Source organism: Empidonax traillii, unplaced genomic scaffold (genome assembly GCF_003031625.1).
Source record: "Empidonax traillii isolate 1590-97213 ecotype Southwest subspecies unplaced genomic scaffold, ASM303162v1 scaffold5362:size12990, whole genome shotgun sequence".
NCBI lineage: Eukaryota > Metazoa > Chordata > Aves > Passeriformes > Tyrannidae > Empidonax > Empidonax traillii.
Window position 1 is genome coordinate 4471 of NW_020960555.1, and position 8520 is coordinate 12990.

Here is an 8520-nt window from a genome sequence, read left to right on the forward strand (position 1 = left end):
CCCTGGGCCAGACCCCAACAGGCTGCAGCCATTTGGGTCCTCTCTGGGGGTGCCAGGGTGGCACCACACCTTCTTGAAATATTTCACTGCTAAAAGATACCACTCGAGTTTAAATATTTTACTGCCTCTTCTGGGCCCTGCACTTGTCCAGGGAGGAGGTTCAGACCCCTTGCAGGTGCCCCTGCCCCCGGTACAGACCCCCCCACTCTGAACTACCCAGGTTTTGGGCACATCCCTGGGGTGATGCTCTGAATTGTTCACCTGACCCCAAACAAGACCTGCAGCACGTGCAACAACCTGCTGGCTCCCAGCAAAAACACCGAGCTGGTTTCAAGGGCAGCCAAAGGATATTCAAAATTCTTGACTCCTGTCATCAGCCTGGGGGGGACAAGGAAGGAAAAAAGGAGGGGGAAAAGACACAGGAAGGGTCCCCCCCCACGCTTTGGTTATTTTTTTCCAAAGAGAAGGGTGTGATTATTAATTGTTACCTGTAGGTGCCTCCCGAGGCCCAGAGGTGCCACCACACTGAACACACAGCCCACAGCGGGGTCCTGGGCTGTGAAAATGTCAGATCCTACCCCACCAAACACCCGGGGAAACACAAACTGCGAGGTGTTACCGGGACAATAATTCCCAAGCCCCCTCAAGGTTCACCCCCTGATGGTTTCCTACCTGCCTGCCTCAGGCTGCCCCCGTTTACCTGAGCTTGTTCCTCCTCTCCCCCAAAGATCACCTCCTGTTTTACTCCCCCAAAATTTTCCCAGCCTGCCCACTCCTGATCCCCCCAGAAATCGGTGAATCCAGGGAAGCTCCGGGCTGGGAATCGTGGTGGCTGCCAGTGGCCATCCAGAGGGTGTCCCACCATCCGTGTTCCCCACCCTTCCCTGTCCATCCCACCACACAGTGTGTTTGTCCCCACATTCCCATGGACACAAATCAGAGCCCTTTGCCCATTTTCTCTGGGCTGTTCCAGGGGAGGTCTGGGCTCCTTTGTCCATTTTCTCTGGGCTGTTCCAGGGAAGGTCTGGGCTCCTTTGTCCATTTTCTCTGGGCTGTTCCAGGGGAGGTCTCGGCTCCTCGTGTTGCAGCAGCTCCTCCGCCAGCGGGAGGTTCCCACCAGGCTCGGATCGAGGTACAATTGGTCTGTAACGACTGATGAGGCCAGGCCAGAACAACTGATACCCCAAACCAGAGCTGTGGATTCACAGTTGGTGGGGTCACAATGAAAGCTGAGTGAATATCCCAGTAAATGGCCCCCGGAGCTGAGGGGGGTGGGGCAGAATATGCTGTAATTACCACACTCATTAGCATAACTAACGAAGGGAGGGTGTCCCCCCTGCGGCTCGAGCTGGTTGGTGTGTTGCCCAGGTTTGGTCCATGCTGGCAGTGGAGGCTCCTGAAAGAAGGATAAGCCATCCTTCCAGGGGGAACTGGATCCTCAGAGGGGTGTCCTGGCACCGTTCCCAGGGGAATTGCTGGGAAGAGAAAACAACCCAAGTTTCAGTCGGGTCCATCAGGACAAGCCACCCCTGAGTGGCTCCAGTTGTTTGACAGCTCGGGCTGAGCACCAAAGTCCCTTTTCCCGCTCAGAATGTCCCGTTCTGGCACCTTCAACCCAGCCCAGCTGAACAGGACGGATCTCTTTGGTCCCTCGGGGCCACGGTGGCCTCCACACCCCTCAGGAGCAAACAAACCTCTCCCCCACGAAGCTCCTGCCCACGGCTGGTGCTGCTGCCCCCACCTTTTGGGGGGGGATCTCCTCCCACCAGGACATGCAGAGAGAGTGAGACTCTTTGGGAAAGCTGGGCAGCTGCAGCCCGTGTGTTACAGTCACCAGACCACAGATATAACATTTAAAATTTCCTCCCCCTGTTCCTCTGGACGACTCCCCCCTCCACACACACACACACACATTTTTACAGGCACACCCAAAACTTTTACATTCAGATCTTGTTCAACACAACAAGAGAGAGCTTGCCATAGTAACAACACCACTGTGGCTCGACACCTGCAATTCAAACCAACTGGTAACAATGTGAATTTAATTTGATCAGCAAATTATCCACCTCTTTGCTTTTGTTAACTATTACAATTCCTCCCTTTTTTCTATTCATCAGTAATTTGCTTATCAAACTTTATTACAACTTTTTGGGACTGCATATAAGATAATTGACAACATCACTAGAGGCCCATTATAGTAGATAATTGACAACATCACTAGAGACCCATTGTAGTATCAATTCTAAGGGAACTGATTTTTAGGAGAGACAATTTTCCCTTAACGCAACACAGAATCCTTTCCATTGTAACTGAAAAACCGGGGCGGGGAGGGTGAGGGGGGTTCCTGCTGATATAGAATTTTAATACCTGGAGCTTTGTTCACTTTGTAAACAATAATGTAGTTTCTAGTTTTATTTCCGTGGTACAGGCTGTTGGTAAGTTTATTTTCGCAGAGTTACTTGTCTCCACAGTTGTGCCCCTCTGTCTGCTCCTCTGCAGGGAGCAGCGAGGTGTTTAGTTCCTCTGGCCAGCAGGGATATTCTTCAGGAGTTCTGCTTTTATGCTCGCTCAGCCTCTTCACCACGGTTCAGGAAACACACTATTCATTCAGAATCTCGTTCCAGGTTTTAATTTACCAGTTAATCACTTTATCGTGGGGTTCACTCCCAAGCAAATCAGACAGCACGTTGTTTCACAGTGTTATGCCAATCTTTCTGGCACATTTCCCGGGTTTCAGGTGTTAATAATTCCCACCCACAGAGTCATTCACAAATTTGGGAATACCTCAAAGTTCCCTCCGTGGTTCAGGTATTTCAGTTTCTACTTCACAGCGCAGAGGGAGAAACTGAGGAGCTCCTGTTACCCTTTTTTCTTAGCTCCTGTCTCCTCTTCATTAGTTCAATTATATATTCCCTTGGAAAAGTATCTTCTATTTTTGGGGTGTTCCAGAGGGCTACCAAAATCATCCCCTGTATCGTTTCAAGTGGTGAGATCCCTCTATCAGCACGTGATTGGGCCCGAATATACAACAGGGCTAATGGCAAACATTTTACCCAATTCATTTTAGTTTCCATCATCAGTTTAGTGAAGTGCTCTTTAATTTCTCCATTTAATTTCTCCATTCATCCCTTCAACTCTACCAGAGCTTTGCGGGTGCCGAGGTGTACGATATTCCCACTTAGTTCCAAAAAAAGCTCCGCTGTTTCTTTAATTATTTTGGAGGTAAAAAATGTGGTCCCCTGTCTGAATCTACGATGGCCCTCAGGGAGTATTTCTCGACCACCTGGTAACATCCATTTATTATTTTCTTCTTTTGCCCCCCTACTCGTTGTAATTTTTCTTTTTTCTTGGTTGCTAAAGCTTTTGGGGGAGATTTAAATCTTCAGGTTTCGAGTTATTTAACGCTGATAAAGCTGCTCTTTTTGCTGCTTCATCTGCCAGGTTATTTCCCCTAACCGTGGCCTTTAGTCCTTTTTGGTGGTTTTTCACGTGTACTCAGCAACTTTTTCCGCTTCCTCAAAGCTTTTAAAGTTTCTTTTATTAAAGTATCATGAATTAATCCCTTTCCCTGTGCATTTATTAGTCCCCGTTCTTCCCGAATTTTCCCGAAGGTGTGTGCTATTCCAAAGGCGTATTTGGAGTCGGTAAATATCGTTCCCACCTTTCCCTCTAACTGATTGTAAGGTCCTTAACAAAGCACATAATTCACAAGCCTGGGCTGACCATGTTTTATCGAGAGGTCCAGATTCCCTTACCCGAAATGTGATCCCGTCTATCACAGCATACCCTGATTTTCGACGTCCACCGACGACTCTTGACGAACCATCTACGTGTAATTTCTCGCCTCCCTCCAATTCCTCTTCCTCCCAGGTCTTCCCTAATTTTAGCCTGGAGATCGATTACTTGTAAGCAATCAGTCGTGTACTAGTTCTCTTTCAGGTTCCCCATATAAGAACTGGGCTGGATTTCGTAAATTCATTAATTCTAACGTGGGTGAGTGTAGTAGGATGCTTTCATATTTTAGCAAGCGACTATCTGTTACCCATTCATCAGCTTTTTGTTGTGAGATTCCCCTTATATTGTGAGGGGTGAAAGCCTTCAACTCCCCTCCAAAGGTTAATCTTCTACCAATAAAACTGGTGCCACAATAGCTTGCAGACAGGTAGGCCACCCTCGACTTACTGGATCTAATAATTTAGAATAGTATCCTACTGGTTCCTTTTGTCCTGCCCATGTTTGAGTTAAGACTCCATGGGCTGTCCCATTTTCAGTATTCACAAAAAGATAACATGGCTTTCGGGTGTCGGGCAGACCTAATAAACACCGGAGCATTTATTAGATCTTCTCTTAATCTCTTTCATTGCTCCTCATCTTCGTGATTCCATTTGATTAATCCATCCTTTTGTTAATTTTTTCATCTAAGAATTTAACTTTACCGCTACAGTTCTCAATCCATTGTCTGCAGTACCCCAATAATCCTAATAATTGTCTTATCTGTCTTTTGTTTTTAGGTGCCTGCAAAGACAGAATGCCATTTACCCTTTCCGGGTCCAGTCTCTTGTGTCCCATACTTAACCAATGTCCTAGATATTTAACTTCCTCCTCAGTAAACTGTGATTTTGACACTTTTAATCCTTTTGAACCCAAAAAGTTTAGTAATCTAATACTCTCTTCTCTAACTGCCTCTGGGTCTCTGTCTTGCAATTAGTAAATCATCCACATATTGGATTAACACAGTACCTTGGTGTGCCCCAAAAGAGTCCAATAACTGTTCTAAAGCTTGTCCAAATAAGTTGGGGGGCTCTGTGAACCCCTGGGGTAAAACTGTCCACCTCAGCTGTTGCTTTCGGGGGGTTTCAGGGTCTTCCCATTCAAAGGCAAAATAGTCTCTGCTTCCTTCCTTGAGGACATGGTTAAGTAAAGGACACTGGGCATTTGTTCTCTCATTTACTCCTCTCAGATCTTGTGCTAATCGGTAAGTTCCATCAGGTTCCCTTACTGGTAAAATAGGGGTATTATTGGTGACAGACAAGACTCCAATAAGAGGTTTTAATCCTGCCCTTCCTTCACAGGAAATAGGGTATTGTTTTACTCTGACTGGTTCCTCAGGATTCTGAGTAACGACTTCAAATGGTTTTATATTTAATTCCCCCACAGAGTCGGCAGTTTACCAGACTTCAGGGTTTATCTTTTTCATGTCTTCCACTGTAGGAGCACATAACTTTACTTGTAACCCACGTTCCTTTGCTTCCAAGCCTATTCCTAATTCAATCATTAAATCCCTTCCCAATGAATTACATTCTGCTTCAGGGACTCACAAGAATGATCCCACAGCATATTTCTTAGGAGTCTCTATTTCTACACTCTGAATAAGGGGTACCCTAAATGGTTCTCCTTTTGCCCCTATAACTCGTACCGAGTCTGAGGACTCTACACAGCCCCAAGGTATTTTCTGAACAGTTGATCCCTCTGCTCCTGAGTCCACTAGGAACTCAAATTCTTGTTGTTGGGGACCCAATTTTAATTTTACCAAGGGCTCTGTATTTGCCTGGATCCCCAGCAAACAAAGCCCCTGACCCCTCTAATCCTCTTGAAATATTTGCTCATCCTGCACACTCTTCCTGCAATTCCTTCTCAAATGTCCTTTCTTGCCACAGTAATAACATTCTGCTTCTGCCTGACCCGTTTGTTTTTGGTTATTTGGGACTGCCCGTTTGCCAGACCCCACGAGGGATCCCACATTTCTGCTTGTTATTCTCTTTCTGTCTCTCCCTCGCTGCTGTCATAAAAATCCTTTCCTGTTTCTTTTGACTCTCCTCATCCCTTCGTACATACACCTTCTGAGCCTCTCTCAATAACTCATCTAACCCTCTCTCTTGCCAATCCTCAGTTTTCTCTAACTTCCTTCTAATATCTTCCCATGATTTTGCTACAAACTGTGTTTTTGAGTAAAGCTTGCCCTACTGGAGTGTCGGGGTCTAGGCCTGAGTAGAGCTGTAAGCTCTTCCTTAACCTTTCCAACCAGTGGGTAGGGAGTCTCATCCTTTTCCTGCTGCTCTCTAAATGCCTCATTAACGTTCTGTCCCCTGGGGACTGCCCTCCCAGATGCCCTGCACTATGATTGTTTGTAAATCAGACACATGATTCCTGTGGGCTGGGTGCTGGTTGTCCCAGCTGGGCCTCTGAAGGGGCCACTTTTACGCCTGCAGCCGGTCCTTGTTGATGTCTTTGGTTCCAGTTTCTCATCCCCGCCCTTCTAACCGTTTCCCTTTTCCTCAGCTGTAAATAATATTCCCAATATTGCCTGCATTTCATCCCATGTGTATATATTAGGACCCCAAAAACTGATCGAACCTCTCAGCTACACCAAGAGGGGTCTTCTAATAAGTTCCCCACTTCCTTTTTAAACTCTCTAACATCCCCCGAATTTCAGGGGACCGACACGAATCCTATCCCTTGCTGACATCCTCCCATGGCAATTTCCCTTCAGGGGTACAGCTGCATTTGCTCAGTGACCAGGAGTGTGGATGGGGAAGCAGAATTTGGGGAAGAGGGTTCCTGTACTGCGGCAGGGAAGGGGGGACAGTCCCGCCCCAGGGCAGAGGGGGTGGGATAGGGTGGCAACGGGGCCAATCCTGTTATAACAGTGGGCTGAGGGGCCACTGCAGGAGCTGGTACAGGTGGGATGCGTGGAAAATTCCCAAACAGGTTTCTGGTGTCTGACCTTACCCATACACTGGCATACTCGCGCTCTCCTGAACAGAAGGGTTCTTTACTATTTACATAAATGCTCAGAGCCTGGCAAATCCAGTCCTCAAATGCGCCATAAACTGGCCAGTATAAATGATCCAATCTTACCTGTTTTCCTCCCCAGACTTCTGTACAATAATGTACCACCTTTTCCCTTGACTTCCCTCTGCCAGAGGGGTAATCATTCCAATATTTTACCATTATTCCCCAAGGGACTATCTGGGGGTATATACCGGGCAGTTCCACCTCAAAACTGCCCACGGGAGCAAAAAAATCACGGCACCGAATTGTTACAGTCACCAGACCACAAATATAAAATTTAAAATAATAAATTTTATTAAAGGTGAATGAGTAAAAACAGCGCTGGGCGAGCAGGGGAGTCTCCTGCCCCACCAACGGTTCGAGTGCCAAAAAACGAGCACTGGTCTTTTATATGTGCTGCTATCCCCTCCCCTTCAGGCAGCCCTTGGATGACAGGTCCTGGATGAGGGCAGGAAGACAACAGATTCGCCTCAGCCTGCTCCTCCAGACGACTCCTTTCACCCCCATTTTCACAGGCACATGCAAAGCTCGCGTCCAGAACTCAACATAATAAGATGCAGCTCGCCCTAGTAACATAACATGGTGGTTTGACACCTGTAATTCAAAACTAACCACTTGATTAGCAAATTATCCACCTCTGCTTTTATTAACTATTACACTTGTGTCCCCTGTCCGTGTGTCCCTGTGTCGATGTATCTGTGTGTCCATGTGTGTCCCTGTACCTGCCTGTCCCTTGGCCCAGCTGATGCCAAGGGGGGCAGGTGGTGACACTGTGTGTGTGTGTGTCCCTGTCCCCCTGTGTCCAGGCCTGTGTGTCCCTTGTCCCAGCTGACACCACCACCTGCCACGTGCAGCTGGTTCCGGGGGTCCCGGCAGTGCTGGGGTGGGTGGTGACCCCCCACCCGGCTCCCCCCTCCTGTCAGGGGCTTGCAGAGAGCCAGAAGGTCCCCCCTGAGCCCCCTTTTCTCCAGGCTGAGCCCCCCCAGCTCCCTCGGCCGCTCCTGGTCCGGGCCTGGCCCCAGGCTCGCTGTGGACTCGGCGGGGGCAGAACTGGCAGGGGTTGAGCACCGGCGGCTCCTGCTCCGTTTCAGGGCTCTGCTCCTCGGGGGGCTCAGGGGCTGCCACTGCCCCAGGGCCTGTCCCCAACATCCCAACCCCCACAGTGGGGCCGGGGCTGGTCGAGGCCTTGGGAGGGGACACGGCCTGGACAGCTGAGCCCAGTGACCCCAGGGACAGCCCGGGCTGCAGGACCCTGGCTCAGACAGAGGAGCTCAGGAGGAAGGGGGGACATTCCTTATCTACAGCCTTGGCCTTCCGGAGCAGCCGTTCCATGGGCTGGAGCCCCACTTTCCGGGAACTGGAATGGGAGTAGAGAATAAAATCTTCGTGTTCTTTCCCTTTGCTTGTGCAACTTTTTGCTTTTGCTTTTGTTTTACCTGAATTACCTCAGCCCACTGCGGCTGGGTGGGAGAAAAAGGGGTTTACAAGGAAATTTCCATCCCTGTGAGTCAGAGAGGGCAAAGGCTGCCCTGGGTGCGCCAGGAGGAGGGTGCGGATCCAAGCCCAAGCATCCTGGATATAAAAAGCCGGAGCAGCCCCGTGTCCCCTCTGCAGGAGCTCAGTGGGGGGGCTGGAGCAGCACCCAGACCCCACACCCACTGCAGGGCACAGGTAACACTCGGGGCCGGGGTCCCGGGGTGACGCCGTGGGGCTGCGGGGGCCGGGGTG